An 18,292-nucleotide genomic window follows, 5' to 3' on the forward strand; every position below is an offset into this window, starting at 1 on the left:
CTAACCCACCAGATGTATAAGGCTGAGATCATAAGAGACTGTAAGCTCCAGGAGGAAAGGGGCCGAGGCTGTGCAGACAGACTGTGCAGCCAGCCAATTCAGACACATAATTAAGCTACTGATGGGGAAAAATAGTGATCAGTTTACATAAAAATAATGATCTTGAAATTTTTCACTTTAAGCTGACATTTGGTTAAGCTGTGATAGGAGCCTTTGGATGGTGCCAAGTTGGGGACGTGCAAGGGCTGTTCTGTCTTGGGCTTTGTCTCTGCCCTCATCAACATGACACATCCCATATGTTATGGAGTTAAATTAATGTGTGTTTATAGCACCCTGTATCCCAGGGAGGAGCATATTAAATGTAGTAAAAATCTTCATTTTACAAAAATCTTTTGAACATTAATAATTTGAAAAGAAGATGAATTGCAAATGAAAACTAAAGATACTTTGTCTCACTCCCAAAATTAGAAACAATAAAAATAAGTTAACTGACATATGCCCAAAGCAATCACTTTATTTGATGTAGGAAATCTTCTTTGTTCCCCAGGATCTTCCACATAGAGCAGGCAATTTCACTCTTTGCAAACCTTGTCTTATGAGGAGTGACCGGTGTTTCCCTGTGGTGAGTCACCTGCTTGTTGGACTACAGAAGAACTGACTAAAGAAAGCATTCGCTCCCCACCCCACACCCCAACAATGTATACTGAGCAAGAAACAATTGTGACAAATTTTATGACAGCTATATTGATAATGACCATTTGTGGGCTTTAAGTAGTGGTAGGAAACATTACAATGATTTTAGTATGTTCTCAGTTAAAAATCTTTATTCTCTCTTTGGGATAAATCTTCTCTCTCCAGCTCTATCCTCTAGGACAGGGGTTGGCAAAATCTTCTGTTAATATTTTAGGCTTTGCTGGCTACCAGATAGCTCTTGCAACTCTGCCACGAAAGTGTGAGAGCCGGCAAAGACAACATGCTGAGGAATGGGTGAGGTTGTGTTCCAACGAACCTTTATTTACAAAGACAGGCAAACTGGGTTTCATCTGCAGGCTGTAGTTTGCCGGTACCTGCTTATAAGAATGGAGTCAGGGCTCTGAAAGATGAAAACTTCAGCTGCTGATTTCCAAAAACTGCTCTTTACCTCCTAACTCCTAATATATAATTAATATAAGCAGTAAAGTATGGCCGACTTTCTATGATTTTAAACTTATTAAAACAAAAGACTATGTTCATTGTGCCTCTAAAATGAAGGAACAGTGTCTGATCTAAGAAACTGTTCAAAAATTAAAATGATGAATAATTTCCAAATTCTATGCAGCAGCCATCCTGCATTTGAAATTTTCAAGTAGAATAGCTATTATTTCCCAGTGATGAACCACAAATGGGCTGAAGATATTTGCATACCTTTTTACACATGATATACACCAGTACTCTAACCTCTGATTCTTCTTACCAAATTCCATTTAATTTGTCATTAATTAGTAAATTGTTATGTGAAATGCTGCAAAGCATCTTGGGTGAAACAGCCAGCATGACGATTATTCTTCTGGAAGCTATCTGAAATTGTTACTACTGAGCAATTTCCATGAAAATAGAAGGGTCTTTGGAGCTGTTCTTTTAAAATAAGAATAAAATGGACCAAATCGGGGAGAACAAATAAAGGCAATAATAAATCAAGGACAAAAGACAGGAAACTAGCCCCCCCTCCTCCCCCCAAAGTATCCAGGAATAAACTATATAAGTGTATTTTTGCAAAGAGTAGAGGCTTCTTAACTTTCTTTTGAAGATGCAATTAACAAAACAACAACAACAACAACTAAAAGCAACAGTAAGCCCTCAAAAGTCCTATTTGTATTTTCTTAAGAATCTTCTTATCTCTGAAAGCCTTTATCTGTGGTGGGGCTGGGTAGGGGAATCTTTGCAGAGTAGAGACAAGTTCAAGTTCTTTCCTTCTTTCTGTTACACCCACCATTATGCATTTGTGCTTATTTTTGCCAATTTCAGAATCATTTCTTTGAGTGATTGTCATTGTTACCTTTCTTTCTCTTCTTCTTCCTTTCTTTTGTTCTCTCCCTCTTGCCTTGTTTGCTTGCTTTCCTCTATTTCCTTCTTCTCTCCTTTTCTTTTCTCTCACTTAAAGCCCAGCTGAACACATCCTCCGGATAGACGGGATTTTGCCTTCAAGTTGTTGGCAGTGTTTAATTCCTCCGATGGCCACCTCCATAACCAAGTCCAAATGAAAGGGAGCCTCTTTGACCCTCTGCCCTCCCTTTCCTGCCCTCTCTTCTCCTGGGTTTCAATGCTTGATTGAACGGTGTGTCAGGTTCACTGAACTTGGTCTTGGTTTCAGTTCCACTCGGAGACAAAGTCCGCTTCCAGGTCAATTTCCATATGAAAGCAGCTGAGATCTCTTTCCCCATTTTGGAATTCCAGGCAGCACCCTGGGCTCTGATTTCTCAGACTTGAAGTTTTTGCCCAACTTTCCCCCACCCCCACCTCCTGACCCACCCCTAATCTGCTCCTATTCCCCTTTCTCTGGCCACCGGATTTCCAGTTCTTCCAGCGCACTACTTCAGCCCCGAGAGAGCATCTGTAAACTCAACTCCAGAACAACTGGCTTCATGTTTCTCTGAGGCTGATGGTGTAAGAGAGAGATTTGTTTCTTAGGGTTTAAGATGGGCAGCGGGAGGTGGGGGATGCCATGTAGGATGGGGAGGGGTGGAAGAGTCAACACTTGTTCAGGCTGACTCTAGGAAAGTAGCTAATTCTCATTCCCACCTATTTACAAGCAGACAGAGTCCCATTAAAGAATATATCTGGTTGTGAATCTGGTTTGGGGTTTTAGGCTAACTGCCTCCAAAATTTCTGCTTTATTTCCAAGATGTGGTTTTGCCAAGCTTTCCTTTTGCCAAGAAAAATGACAATGAAAAAGATGTTGCTCTTTTCCAGTGCATTTCTTGCATAATCAAATGGCCTGTTTGGACCCTAGAAATGCCACTAGCAAGAATAATATCCCCAAGCCTGTCTCTATTTGAAAGCCACAGAGATGTGTATGGTCCTCACCCTCAGATCCTCATTCATCTCAAATTAGAATGTATTCAGAAGTTGCTGATGGCCAAGTCAGCTGGCCTGGGCTAATAGCAACACCTTAATGTTTCTACTTGAAGGTCTGTGCAGTGTTAATACCTGGTCACGTTTTGGTTATGTTCTGAACGATGCTTTGTCTCTTGCTTTTGCTGAATGTAAGGCACAGTGATTTATAGACTTCCTGTGGTGGAGCAAATACCGTAATTGTTTTCACTATGTCTCCTAATATATATCACTTTTATAATGGGGTGCAATTGTCTGGAAGGTTGTATGGCTATAACTTGAACACCACAAGATTGTTACAGAATTCCTGCCGTGAACATGAGGGCCTATACATCTGTATGCGTGAAGAGAGTGTGAGTGTGCATGTATGTGTGGACACGCATACGTATATCTGTGGGTTATGAGTGTGCTTGAATATATGATCAGTGCGTACATGTGCATGTGTGTGTATTTTCAACCGAATGCACAAGGGTACTTGTGTACATATGCATAAGTGTGTGAGATGCATATGCACATGGGATATGCATGTTGATGGACATTTGAATGCATGGACCTAAATTTGTGTAAGTGGGTACGTGTGTCAGAGAGCCCTTAAGTGTGCAAATCGGGATGTGGAGCACACCCAGGAAGAATCCTAGTATTGTCTCAGCAGCCAAAGGCTTTCAGAGCTCTTTGTTAATAGTCACATTCCCCGTGGGCTCCAGACCTCAGCCTCTGCCTTGAGGTGCAGTATACTTCCCTGAAAGGAGAAATTTTTGAAATGCAGAATGGCTGCAGTTGCAAACCCAAACTCACTAAGTTGTGTTGGCCAGGTCCCAGAGAAACAGCCTGGACATCACTGGACATGCAGGCCCTAAGCAAAAACATATGTGCACGTCTCTGCCTTGGAATCCAATGGCCTTTAAGGAAATGGATCTATCTCTGTGGAAGAGGAAAGGGGGAAGAATTGCAAGGGCCCCCCCCCCGCCACGGTTTGCAGGGAAGGTGCCTGGCATCATTTATTATTCTGACCAGGTAACTTCTCTATAGATTATAATAAAATAATGTGCCCTTGTTTTATCTGCAGACCCATTATTGTCCTCCATCTGGCCTTGGTAATGAATTCATACGTACAGGAGTGACAACAAGGGAGAAGAGTTTAAGTATTATGATAGTGTTAGTATTGATCACAGAATAGATTAAGAGACAGCTAGGAGGAATTTCTTCTTGGAATCAAATTCTCCCCTTTCCCAACCCCCTGAGACAGCCGGCAGCAGTAAACAGCAGCATTTGTCAATGCAACAATTTCAACTCTTGAGGAAAAGTCTCCCATCCCAGAAATTTTGCATCTAACAAATCACTGTATTTTGTCCTTAAATTTACCCAGTGGCAATATTTTGGCAGGATTGTTAGACTGTGGGCTAAGAAGACGAAGGATTTCCCACCCCCAGCTGCTGCGTACTGAATAGCATTGTCCAGGGAGAGGCCGTGATGATTAATCACGCCCAGTTCCCTAGAACCCCTCTCCCCTCCCCCTCTCTCCTGTCCCTCCCCTCCTTCTATGTAGGTTTCTGTGACAAGGAGAATGATTTACTGACTAGTTGAGAATAACAGATACCAGGTCTTAGGTCCAATATAGTTTAATGTCTCTTAAATAAACAGGTCTTGCCTTGGGCCCTAACACCATTGCTTTCTCATGGCCTTTCTCCTGGACTGTGTGTCTCAGCTCCCACTTCTCATTGCTTGGTCTCTGACCCCTTGACTTACTCTATAGCTAAGCCCAGAGGCTCAGACTCTGCTGAGACTCAGTTTGTGGGTTCACATTCCCAGTGCTGACTTCTGGCTTCCCTTTGGACTGCAATTCTTACCAGCTTTTCTGGTGATTCTGTTTTGGGGCTCTCTGGGGAAGCACGTTGCGTGATCCCTACTTAGAATCCCTTCTGGGGTCTTGTTAGTTCCAGAGTTGTCCTCCCAGCTCCCAGCCAACACCAGCTGTGTTCTGAGAGTTATTGCAGGTATGAGATTTAGTAGGAACTAAAGAAGAAGAGGACTATGGCGTATGCAGCATATCTCCCATGCCAGCTGCTATGCAAGGGAATTTTATATATGTTACCTAATATAACAAGATAGATAGTGGTATGGGGTCCCATTTAAACTTTTCAGAACCTGAATTGAAGACAGCAACCTTGCCCAAGGTTACTCAGCAGAGCTAGTGAGTGGAAGAACCAGGATTTACCCTCATCTAACTTTTTTCCTGCTATCTTACACTTTTCAATAATCTGTATCCCAATCACAGCATCGTTTGCTGAGTACTTGTATCTGCCAGGCTGTCTGACAAACAGGTTGTCTATATGCTGTTTTACACTTAAAAAATTGAGATATGACTTATAGGCCATACAATTCATGCTTTTTCTTTTAAAGTATACAATTCGGTGCTTCTAAGTGTATTTTCAAGGTTGTTCAGCTATCACTACTTTCTAATTCCACAATATTTTTATCTTCTCTAAGAGAAGTCCCATACCCCTCAGCAGTTACTGTTCATTCCTCCCTCTCTCTAACCTCTGATGACCACTAATCTCCTTTTTTGTCTCTATGGAGTTGCTAATTTTGAACGTCTCATATAAATGGAATCATGCAATATGTGGCATGCTTTTTGCATCTTTGCATCTGGCTTCTTTCACTCAGCATAATGTTTTCAAGAGCCAGTTGTAGCATGTATCAGTACTTCATTCCTTAGGATGACCAAATAATACTCTACTGCTTGAAAGTATCACTTTTTTTCTTGTTTCTTTTCTTTTCTTCTTCTCCTTCTTTTTTTTTTTTTTACCATGACTTTCACTACCACCCTATGAGGTAGCTGCAGGTATCATCTCCATAAATAAACCTAGGTAAAGCCATTGTTGCTCTTCAGTTACTAGGTCATGCCTGACTCTTTGGGACCCCATGGACTACAGTACACCAGGCTTCCCTGTCCTCCACTATCTCCTAGATTTTGCTCAAATTCATGTCCATTGATCAGTGGTGCTATTTAACCATCTCATCCTCTGCTACTCCCTTCTCCTTTTACTGTCAATCTTTCCCAGGATTAGGGTCTTTTCCAATGAGGTAAAACCATAGAGATTCAATAATTCGCTTTAGGTCATATTCTAGGAAAAGTCTGTGAAATATAATTATTTTGCATCTGTATTTTCAGTTTAAATTGCTTATTGTCTGTCCCTAGCAGAAGATGGATGAGGTTTGGAACATCCATGCAACATGGATATAGGACGAATGCTCGTTACACAAAGGCTTCGCATAGGTTAACCTCACCCAGAGTTCTCCTTCTTTTTCATCTCAGTATTCCACTTCACACTGCCTTTCAGGAGAAGTCCTGGACCCACCCCATTCCCTGAGCTCTGCAGTTTTGCAACATAACCTGGGACCACAGTCTGGATCGGAGGGTAAATTAAGAGAAGCAACACTCCTCTGATGGGACATTTGATTCTGTTCCTCAGAGGGCGATGCCTCAGACAGAGCTGAGGGTGTTGGAGTTTTTCTTTCCCTGACAAGGATTCCAGGGACCACGTTGTTCAAAGAGAATAAAATGGTAAAAACTTACAGCAGTAAGTAAACAACTCTTTTATCAACAGATTCAGATTTCACATCAACTTCTAACTGCTCCAGTCTTGCTTTTAGGCATTAAAATACAAACTAATCTCCTACTGAAGATCCTGTATGATGAAGGCACAGTTCATGCCCAGCAGGGACTTCCACCCAGAGTAGGGAGCTAGGATGTGTGTGGAAAAAGCCAATTGCTGTAGCAGGCTCTGCATGCTGGACCACAAACTGGCATTGGAAGTAGATGTGCTAGGAAAAGGAAGGTCACACAGGCTGGAGCGGGTGGGGAAGGCTCCCTGTATTAGAGGAGGAGAAGGTGAACTAGAGGCAAGAGAGGCCTTTCAAGGAGGCCTGGAATTTAGTCAAACATCCAGAAGAGGATAGCAGTAGAGAAAACTTCCCAGGGAAAGACACAGAGTTGTATCGGTTGGGTGTGGTTGGACAATGATGAATAACCTGTTTGGCTGGAGTTGAAAGCATGTTGGGATGGGGCTGCTGAGGGAAGTGGGTATGAGACTGTGGCAGGACAAAGAATGTGGATTTTGTTTGCTAAGCAGACAAAAACCAGGGTGGAGGAACAGGCAGAGTCAACCTGAATATGGTGCAGTCAGCTGGTAAGACAGGAAGACACAAGTAGCAGGGGAAAGTTTTCCTAACGTTATTGTTTTTGAGAAATAATGGCAGAGATCTGGAGCTTGGACCCAGCATGGAAGGTGTGCTTAGAGTGGTGTGTTTTGAGGCCCCTGAAGGCTGGTAGGAGTATAGTGCAGATAACAAGCTATGTGAGCTGGTGCGATGAGGGAAGCCAGAGTGAGTGCTCTGAATGTGTCAGGGGATCAGATAGCACTTTTTTGAGTTGCCCAATTTGGTAGCCAAGTCAAGGAGGTGGGCTCAGGGGCAGAGAATGAAAAATTGAGCCAGCATCTGGGATGGGTTGTCCTTGCACCTGAATTGAAGAAATGCATTTCTAGTTCAGCTCAAAATCTGGATGATTTTGAAGGTCCAGTTTTAAAAGGTAAATGGGAAATTTTCATTCTAATGAGAGTTTGGGGATGTTATAAAGTACAGCGAAACATTTCAGAGAGGTTGACTTACTTGGCCAAGGTAAAGTGAAAAGAAAGTGAAAGTGAGTGTCACTCAGTCATATCTGACTATTTGCAACCCCATGGACTATACAGTTCATGGAATTCTCCAAGCCAGAATACTGGAGTGGTTAGCTTATCCCTTCTCCAGGGAATCTTCCCAACCCAGGGATCCAACCGAGGTCTCCTGCATTGCAGGTGGATTCTTTACCAGCTGAGCCACCAGGGAAGCAAATAGCAAGTTTGGGGTTCAGCCCTTGTGCAGTGGCGCTTAAAGCCCTTGTCCACTTACTTGGGTTATATCATGTAGATTTTCAGACTTTGTGTTGACAGAGAGGCGTCTGTATCTATTTTCATCCCAGTCATCCTAACTTTTGACTTAATCTGCACGTGAGGAATATGACATAGCCTAGTTATGTTTCTCTGTTTTTACCTAAAATGTAGATGCTGAACACAAAGCCAGCCAGGTCCAAAACCTTGGGAGGTGGATGTCTCCAGGTTTTAAAAGGAAATTCAATAAATATTCTCTGTTCATATCCATGGATTTTTATTTATTTGTTTATTTATTTTTAATTTTTTTATTTTTCATTTATTTTTATTAGTTGGAGGCTAATTACTCCACAGTATTGTAGTGGTTTTTGTCATACATTGACATGAATCAGCCAGGATTTACATGTATTCCCCATCCTGATCCCCCCTCCCACCTCCCTCTCCACCCAATTCCTCTGGGTCTTCCCAGTGCACCAGGCCCGAGCACTATATACAATGGAAAAAAGACAACCTCTTTAACAAGTGGTGCTGGGAAAACTGGTCAACCACTTGTAAAAGAATGAAACTAGAACACTTTCTAACACCATACACAAAAATAAACTCAAAATGGATTAAAGATCTAAATGTAAGACCAGAAATATCCATGGATTTTTATGCCACAGTCACATGGCTGAATTTTGCTGCAATAGCTCAACTATCTAGTGCTAGTATTTCTCTCTATATTTAAGTTACTTTTTCTGCAGGAAGGTTTCATCATTCAGAAATAGACATTGTTATTTCACAACTTTGTGTACATCTTGGCCTGTTCATGATGTTTTTTGGGGGAGCACAGGCTTGTGTTTGTAATGTGTGCGTGTGCATGCACGCACATTCTGCTTTTCATTATTGGATGAGAACTAATTAGGGAATGGGTGGTCTGGTGCAGGAATGTCTCTCAGGGGTCCGATGAGGTCCAGCTGCAGGGTCTATGCCATAGGGGAGGTGTACGTGGGTAAGGGAGGGCCTCTCCCCTGACCTTTCCACCCAGGATTCTGGCACCAACGTTGACATTCCAAGCATCCTATCGGAGGGCACAGTGATGGGGTTTGAGACTGCTTGTGGCAAGCCAGGAAATTTTATCCATATGTTTCTGATTCATTTACACCCATAAAAATGCAATTTTTAAGAGCAATGTGACATGCAATAAGCTTTCTAGGCCCTCTCTCCTCTACATCTCTGCTTAGAGGAGAAGACAGATCCATTTTGCCAACAGAAAAAAGATTCAGACTGTAGGATCCTTGACCCTAGATGCAGGAATGTAAGCGAGGCAAACACAGATGGTCTTCCACCAGTGTAAGGCAACTCCTGACAATGTACACTGTCAGGCTGAAACTGTGCCCAAGATCTAGCTTTCGCCCTTCCCCAGGGAGCACTGGTTCAATAACCCCATGATAAAGATGGCTTTTTCCTTGCTATTTTTATTTTCTCTATTTCTGATCCTTTTGTTTGCTCTCATTACCCAAGGAGCATTGATTCCCTGGTTCTGCTCATTTCTCAGAATATATGCAGCTTCTATTGTACCTTTGTTCCTTCAGATGAGTCATCGCGAGCCAATCCATTTACTCTTTTTGGTTTTTGTTTTTATTAACTAAGATGTTGCAGAGTGTCTGAAAATAGTGGAACTCTGTTTCATTCTCAAACCCATACTGCCTTCTAGGCTCTTTGGCTCAAGAACTGTGTCTCTTGGCCTCTATGAGTTTACCGAGTTTTGCCACCATGCTATTCCTAGTCTGTTGGTATCTTTTGTTTTCCGGGCCAGCCTGGCCTGATTTTCCTCTTTGCTGCTCCTGGAGGTGTTGGGTGACATCTGCTTCTGATCCCAGTGATGGGGAAGAGCTAAATGCTGCTGCTCCCAATTAAGGGAAAGAGAGGAATTTTGGAAACCCACAGATTGGTAAATTATTCCTGACCCTACCACTTCTTAGTTGTCTGGCCTTGGGTCTCTTTAGGCATTCCCTCTTCAGTATAGTGAAGATGGTAAAATTCATCTGACAAAACAGCTGTAAGAATTTAAGAAGACCATGCCATGTTTTCCCTGAATCCACATGGCCCAGTTCTGGACCTGGCACATAGGAGGGGCCCTTCCATGTTGGATAGAGTCAATGTCTTTCAACCAAAGGCCACCAGGAACAAGACCGTGGTTGAGAAAGTTGAGCTTATTACTCATTGCAGTGATGGAGTGCATAGATTCTGGGAACTGTGGAATGTCTCACTAAGAGGGTGAACCTAGGATTTGGGCTTTAGTTGAGTGATTTGGGAGAAAGTCTAAGGAAGTGGAAGTTTGATTTAGTCAGAAAATGGGGGTAATTTTATAATTGAATATCTCAATAAATCCAATCTCTAAGCAGGGGAGACAAGAGTAAGAATAAAGCTGTAACTGATGAAGAAGTAGCAGTCACTCCTGTCCAGAGATGGAGGTGCTGGGTGTGTCGTGCATGGCACAGTGACCTTGCTGTTGTCTTTTCTCAAATGCCATTATGACATGACCTTGCTTGGTCTCATGTTACCTTGACCTTGGAATTGCCTTGCTGTGATTGGTGTTCTGTGAGTTTACATCTAAGAGAAGACTAACAGCTAACAATGACTAGCTGTGCCAGGTCAGCTTCTCAATGTGAAGGCCTGCTTTTTTTTTTTTCTTGCTTGCTAACTTTCTCCATTTCTCTCTCTCAGAGGGACAGCAGGCTGGACAGTGTTCCTTGTAAGAAAGTAGAATTAAGAATGAGTAGCCTATATGTCCTATTATTATATCAAATGGCCTTCATGGAACCCAGGTCTGTGAGAAAGTGACTCTGGTTAGCGAGCAGTTCAGGGGAGAGAAAGGAAAGGGACTGCGGAGGAGACTGACTATTATCTGAATTCTATCTGGATAATTGGGGGATTAGGGGTTGCAGGAGCTGGGGCCGCACACACAGTTGATCTGAAAATCCCCAGAGGCTACAGAGCATGGGCCAGTCAGGTGGCTGGGGGCAAAGTCAAACACAGGGGGCACACCATGGATCCAAGCTAAACGAGGCCAACCACAAACGTGAAAGCGAGTACAGGCAACCAGAGAAACACTGGAAGTGGTGAGATGAAGAAAGAGGCTCAGGTATTAGTACTTAGAAAAACTTTATAAAACCCCGGAGTAGAGAGGAAAGGAGTTTATGAGGTGTCTTGGTCCTCACCAGCTCATAGAAGAATAAGGCTCTTAAAAATACTGGACCAGTTCACATAAATTTGGCATAGTAAGAAACCATGGAGGAAAATGTTTATCTGAAAATTGGGAAAGTGGGAAAAGTGACCCAATTATTGATATTCTTAAATGTAGTCTCCCTGTCCTTCACTCTACCCAAAACACACTTATTTCTTAGAATTAGTGAATTATGATGGTTAGACTTCTGAGTGACTATGCTGATGTTACTGAAGATTAGTGTGGCCTAGAAATCTTTCCCACTCTGAATCACAAAGATGGTTCACCTCTACTTTTAGCAAGCCAGAAACGGCAGCTGCGTGGCACTGGAGTGACTGTGAGGAGATGCCCCACATCCCAGCACAGAGAAGTCCCAGAGAGACGGTAGGAGGGGCAAAATCAAATTTAGAATCAAACCCCATACCTGCCAGCGATGCTCAGAGGGCTCAAACATACCTTGTGAGCACCAGGGCTCAGAGACCCCACAGAGACTGAGACAGAACTGTGTTTGGGTGTCTCCTGAGGATGTACGGGTCAGCAGTGGCCTGCCGCAGGGGCAGGGTCCCTGGGTGCAGTCGACCTGGGCATGACAGAAGCCGTCTTGGAGGAGGTCACCATTAACCCACCACAGAGCCTCCAGAACGTTCACAGGACTGGGGAAACAGACTCTGGGAGGGCACAGACAGAACCTTATGAGCACCAGGACCCAGAGGAAGAAGCAGTGACCCCACAAGAGACTGGCCCAGACTTGCCCGTGAGTGTCCAGGAGTCTCTGGCAGAGGCGTGGGTTGGCGGTGGCCTGCTGAGGCGTCGGGGGCACTGAGTGTGGTAGTGTGTGCATGGGGCCTTTTGAAGGAGGTCGCCATTATCTGCGTTACCTGCACCATAGTTTGGCAGAGGTCAAATAGCAGGGAGGGGACACAGCCTTGCCCTTCAACAGAAAATTGGATTAAAGAGTTACTGAGCATGGCCCTGCCCATCAGAACAAGTTACAGTTTCCCCCTCAGTCAGTCTCTCCCATCAGGAAGCTACCATAAGCCTCTTGTCCTTTTCCATCAGAGGGCAGACAGACTGAAAACCACAATCACAGAAAACTAACCAATCTGATCACATAGACCACAACCTTGTCTAACTCAATGAAACTATGAGCCATGCCATGTAGGGCCACCCAAGACAGATGGGTCATGGTGGAGAGTTCTGACAAAATGTGGTCCACTAGAGAAGAGAATGGCAAACCACTTCAGTATTCTTGCCTTGAGAACCCCATGAACAGTATGAAAAGGGAAAATCATAGGACACTGAAAGATGACACCCCAGGTTGGTAGGTGCCCAATATGCTACTGGAGATCAGAGGAGAAATAACTCCAGAAAGAATGAAGAGATGGAGCCAAAGCAAAATCAACACCCAGTTGTGGATGTGACTGGTTATGGAAATAAAGTCTGGTGTTGAAAAGAGCAATATTGCATAGGAACCTGGAATGTTAGGTCCATGAATCAAGGTAAATTGGAAGTGGTCAAACAGGAGATGGCAAGAGTAAACATCTATATTTTAGGAATCAGTGAACTAAAATGGACTGGAATGGGTGAATTTAACTCAGCTGACCATTATATCTACTCCTGTGGGCAAGAATCCCTTAGAAAAAATGGAGCAGTCATCACAGTCAACAAAAGAGTCTGAAAAGTAGTACTTGGATGCGGTTTCAAAAACGACAGAATGATCTGTTCATTTTCAAGGCAAACCATTCAATATCACAGTAATCCAAGTCTATGCCCTGACCAGAAGTGCTGAAGAAGCTGAAGTTGAACGGTTCTATGAAGACCTACAAGACCTTCTAGAAGTTAACACACAAAAAATATGTCCTTTTCATTATAGGGGACTGGGATGCAAAAGTAGGAGATCAAGAAATACTTGGGAGTAACAGGAAAATTTGGTCCTGGATTACAGAATGAAACAGGAGAAAGGCTAACAGAGTTTTGCCAAGAGAATACACTGGTCATAGCAAACACCCTCTTCCAACAACACAAGAGAAGACTCTACACATGGACATCACTATATGGTCCAAACGAAAATTGGATTAATTATATTCTTTGCAGCCAAAGATGGAGAAGCTCTATACAGTCAGCAAAAACAAGAGCTGACTGTGGCTCAGATCGTGAACTCCTTATTGCCAAATACAGACTTAAATTGAAGAAAGTAGGGAAAACCACTAGACCATTCAGGTATGACCTAAATCAAATCCCTCACAACTATACAGTGGAAGTAACAAATAGATTCAAGGGATTAGATCTGAAAGACAGAGTGCCTGAAGAACTGTGGACGGAGGTTCATGACACTGTACAGGAGGCAGTGATCAGGACCGTCCCCAAGAAAAAGAAATGCAAAAAGGCAAAATGATTGTCTGAGCAAGCCTTACAAATAGCTATGAAAAGAAGAGAAGTGAAAGGCAAAGGAGAAAAGGAAAGATACCCATTTGAATGCAGAGTTCCAAAGAATAGCAAGGAGAAATAAGAAAGCCTTCTTCAGTGATCAATGCAAAGAAATAGAGGAAAACAATAGAAGGGGGAATACTAGAGATCTCTTCAAGAAAATTAGAGATACCAAGGGAACATTTCATGCAAAGATGGGCTCCATAAAGGACAGAAATGGTATGGACCTAACAAAAGCAGAAGATATTAAGAAGTGGTGCAGGAATACATAGAAGAACTATTTAAAAAAAGATCTTAATGATCCAGATAACCACAATGGTGTGATCACTCACCTAGAGCCAGACATCCTGGAATGCAAAGTCAAGTGGGACTTAGGAAGCATCACTATGGACAAAGCTAGTGCAGGTGATGGAATGCCGGTTGAGGTATTTCAAATCTATAAGATGATGTTGTGAAATTGCTGCACTCAATATGCCAGCAAATTTGGAAAACTCAGCAGTGGCCACAGGATTTGAAAAACTCAGTTTTCATTCCAATCCCCAAAAAAGGCAATGCCAAAGAATGCTCAAACTACCACACAATTGCACTCATTTCACAGGCTAGCAAGGTAATGCTCAAAATTCTCCAAGAGAGGCTTCAATAGTATGTGAACCAAGAACTTGCAGATATTCAAGCTGGATTTAGAAAAGGCAGAGGAACCAGAGATCAAATTGTCAACATCCACTGGATCATTGAAAAAGTAAGAGTGTTCCAGAAAAACATCTACTTCTGTTTCATTGACTAAAGCCTCTGACTGTGGGAACCACAACAAACTGGAAAATTTTAAAGACATGGGAATACTAGGCCACCTCACCTGCCTCCTGAGAAATCTATATGCAGGTCAAGAAGTAACAGTTAAAACTGGATGTGAAACAACAGACTGCTTTCAAATTGGGAAAGGAGTAAGTCAAGGCTGTATATTGTCACCCTGCTTATTTAACTTATATGCAGACTGCATCATGAGAAACACTGGACTGGAAGAAGCACAAGCTGGAATCAAGATTGCCAGGAGAAATATCAGTAACCTCAGATATGCAGATGACACCACCCTTATGGCAGAAAGTGAAGAGGAACTAAAGAGCCTCTTGATGAAAGTGAAAGAGGAGAGTGAAAAAGTTGGCTTAAAGCTCAACATTCAGAAAACTAAGATCATGGCATCTGGCCCCATCACTTCATGGCAAATAGATGGGGAAACAGTGGAAACAGTGACAGACTACACATTTTTGGGCTCCAAAATCCCTCCAGATGGTGACTGCAGCCATGAAATTAAAAGATGCTTGCTCCTTGGAAGAAAAATTGTAAACAACCTAGACAGCATATTAAAAAAGCAGAGACATGACTTTGCCAACAAAGGTCCGTCTAGTCAAAACTATGGTTTTTCCAGTAGTCAGGTATGGATGAGAGAGTTGGACTATAAAGAAAGCTGAGCGCTGAAGAATTGATGTTTTTGAGCTGTGGTGTTGGAGAAGACTCTTGAGAGTCTTTTGGACAGCAAGGAGATCAATCCAGTCCATCCTGAGGGAAATCAGTCCTGAATATTCATTGGAAGGACTGATGCTGAAGCTGAAATTCCAATACTTTGGCCACTTGATGCGAAGAGCTGACTCATTTGAAACAATCCTGATGCTGGGAAAGATTGAAGGCTAGAGGAAAAGGGGATGACAGAGGATGAGATGGTTGGATGGCATCACCGACTCAATGGATGTGCGTTTGAATAAGCTCCAGGAGTTGGGGATGAACAGGGAAGCCTGGCGTGCTGCAGTTCATGGGATTGCAAAGAGTCGAACACAACTGAGCAACTGAACTGAGTGTGCTAGCAAACCATTATAGACTAAATGTTTATGTCCCCCAAATTTATGTATGAAAACCTAATCCCAAATGTGATGGTATTTGGAGGTGGAGCCTTCATGAGGTGATTAGGTCATGAAGGTAGAGACCTCATGAATAGGATTAGTGCCTTTATAGAAGAGACCCAGAGAGTTCCCTTGTCTCTACTGTTGTGTGAGGACATAGGGACCATACCATTTAAAAAGAAGGAAGTGGGCTCTCATCAGGCACTTAATCTGCCAGCAACTTGATCTTGGACTTCCCAGCCTCCAGACTTGAGAGAAATAAATAATCTGTAGTTTAATGAATACCCAGTCTATGGCATTTAGTTATAGTAATATGAACACGCTCAGAAACAGCTCTGTTTGCAAAGAGACAACACTTTCTTCTCCACTTGTCTCATAAGCGACTGCCTGGCAGGGAAGCCTGCATTTGGGATGCTTTCCTCAACAAAATCAATGTCAGAAATTGTCCTTTCCTTGGCTCAACTCCAGCCACTGCTCTAGGCAGAAAGGATGATAAGTGGACAACTTGGACTCTGATCGTCTGTAGCCTAGTCTGTGGCCCCTGTTATTTCTCTACCAGTTTTCTAGACTCTTTCCTAGATTCTTTGTCTAGTTTCAGACAAATCAGCCTCTTCGATTTTCTGAATTCTCACTACTAGACTACCTGGAATTCTATGTGCTTGATTCTTCAAGTTTTTTTTTTTTTTGCATATTAGATTCCTTACTTACCATGAGAAATTGGCGTTTGGCCCTAAATTCTTGGGTCGCAGTGACTACCAGCTTCTAGTTCCAGCCTCAGCTCTGCTCAGTTCCAAGTCTTTTCTAGGTCAGGCCTTGGTTCCCTCCCTTGACTTCTTTTCTTTTTTTTAAGATTTTTTTTTTTTTTTGATGTGGACCATTTTTAAAGTCTTTATTGAATTTGTTACAATAAAATAAAAAAAATTGTTTCTGTTTTATGTTTTGGTTTTTTGGACAAGAGGCACATGGGATCTCAGCACTTTCACCAGGGATTGAACCCATACCCCTTCATTGGAAGGTGAAGTCTTAACTACTGGACCGCAAATGAAGTCCCTCCTCCCTTGATTTTTAACACCCATCAGCACCCTCTTTTTCTTTTTGAGGCCTGCCATTTAAAATGAGGAAAGTGAAAATAATATATTCAGTTCAGTTCAGTCACTCAATCATGTCTGACTCTTTGCAACCCCATGGACTGCAGCACTCCAGACTTCCCTGTCCATCACCAACTCCTGGAGCATGCTCAAAATCATGTTCATCAAGTCAGTGATGTCATCCAACCATCTCATCCTCTGTCGTCCCCTTCTCCTCCTGTCTTCAATCTTTCCCAGCATCAGGATCTTTTCTAATGAGTCAGTTCTTCACATTAGGTGGCCAAAGTATTAGAGTTTCATCTTTAGCATCAGTCCTTCTGATAAATATTCAGGACTGGTTTCCTTTAGGATGGACTGGTTGGATCTCCTTGCAGTCCAAGGGACTCTCAAGAGTCTTCTCCAACACCACAGTTCAGAAGCATCAATTCTTTGGTGCTCAGCTTTCTTTATAGTCCAGCTCTCACATTCATACCTGACCACTGGAAAAACCATAGTTTTGACTAGATGGACCTTTGTTGGTAAAGTAATGTCTCTGATTTTTAATATGCTATCTAATTTTGTAATAGCTTTTCTTCTGAGGAGCAAATGTTTTTTAATATCATGGCTGCAGTCACCATCTGCAGTGATTTTGGCGTGCAAGAAAATAAAGCCTGTCACTGTTTCCATTGTTTCCCCATCTATTTGCTATGAAGGGATGGGACCAGATGCCATGATCTTTTAGTTTTCGGAATGTTGAGTATTTTTTTTTTCTTTGAATGTTGAGTTTTAAACCATCTTTTTCACTCTCCTCTTTCACTCTCATCAGAGGCTTTTTAGTTCCTCTTCACTTTCTGCCATAAGGGTGGTGTTATCTGCATATCTGAGGTTATTGATATTTGTTCTGGCAATTTTGATTCCAGCTTGTGCTTCATCCAGCCTAGCATTTCTCATGATATACTCTGTATGGATGTTAAATAAGCAGGGTGATAATATACACCCTTGATGCACTCCTTTCTCAGTTTGAAACCAGCCTGTTGTTCCATGTCCTTTTCTAATTGTTGCTTCTTGACCTGCATACAATTTCTCAGAAAGAAGGTAAGGACATCTGGTATTCCCTTGTCTTTAAGAATTTTCCACAGTTTGTTGTGGTTCCCACAGTCAGAGGTTTTAGTCAGTGAAACAGAACTAGATGTTTTTCTGGAACTCTCCTGCTTTTTCAATGATCCAATGGATGTTGGCAATTTGATCTCTGGTTCCTCTGCCTTTTCTAAATCCAGCTTGAATATCTGCAAGTTCTTGGTTTATGTACTATTGAAGCCTCGCTTGGAGAATTTTGAGCATTACTTTGCTAGCCTGTGAAATGAGTGCAATTGTGTGGTAGTTTGAGCATTCTTTGGCATTGCCTTTCTTTGGGATTGGAAAGAAAACTGACTTTTCAAATCCTGTGGCCACTGCTGAGTTTTCCAAATTTGCTGGCATATTAAGTGCAACACTTTCACAGCCTCATCTTTTAGGATTTGAAATAGCTCAGTTGGAATTCCATCACCTCCCCTAGCTTTGTTTGTAGTGATGCCTCCTAACTGACTTTGAACTCCAGTATGTCCGGCTCCTGGTGAGTGATCACACCATGCTGGCTATCATCAATATCTTTTTTTAATAGTTCTTCTGTGTATTCTTGCC

General features: G+C 42.5%; 1 long non-coding RNA gene across 1 annotated transcript in view; it reads left to right on the forward strand.

Moving 5' to 3' along the window:
• The first annotated feature begins 2,456 nt into the window (after nucleotides 1-2,456).
• Nucleotides 2,457-18,292, forward strand: part of LOC122688470 — a 54,649-nt gene continuing 38,813 nt past the window's right edge. Inside the window, exon 1 of the long non-coding RNA XR_006339465.1 lies at nucleotides 2,457-2,643. This is a non-coding gene — a long non-coding RNA (uncharacterized LOC122688470). The remainder of the gene's footprint in view (nucleotides 2,644-18,292) is intronic.

Source organism: Cervus elaphus, chromosome 33 (genome assembly GCF_910594005.1).
Source record: "Cervus elaphus chromosome 33, mCerEla1.1, whole genome shotgun sequence".
NCBI classification, from domain to species: domain Eukaryota; kingdom Metazoa; phylum Chordata; class Mammalia; order Artiodactyla; family Cervidae; genus Cervus; species Cervus elaphus.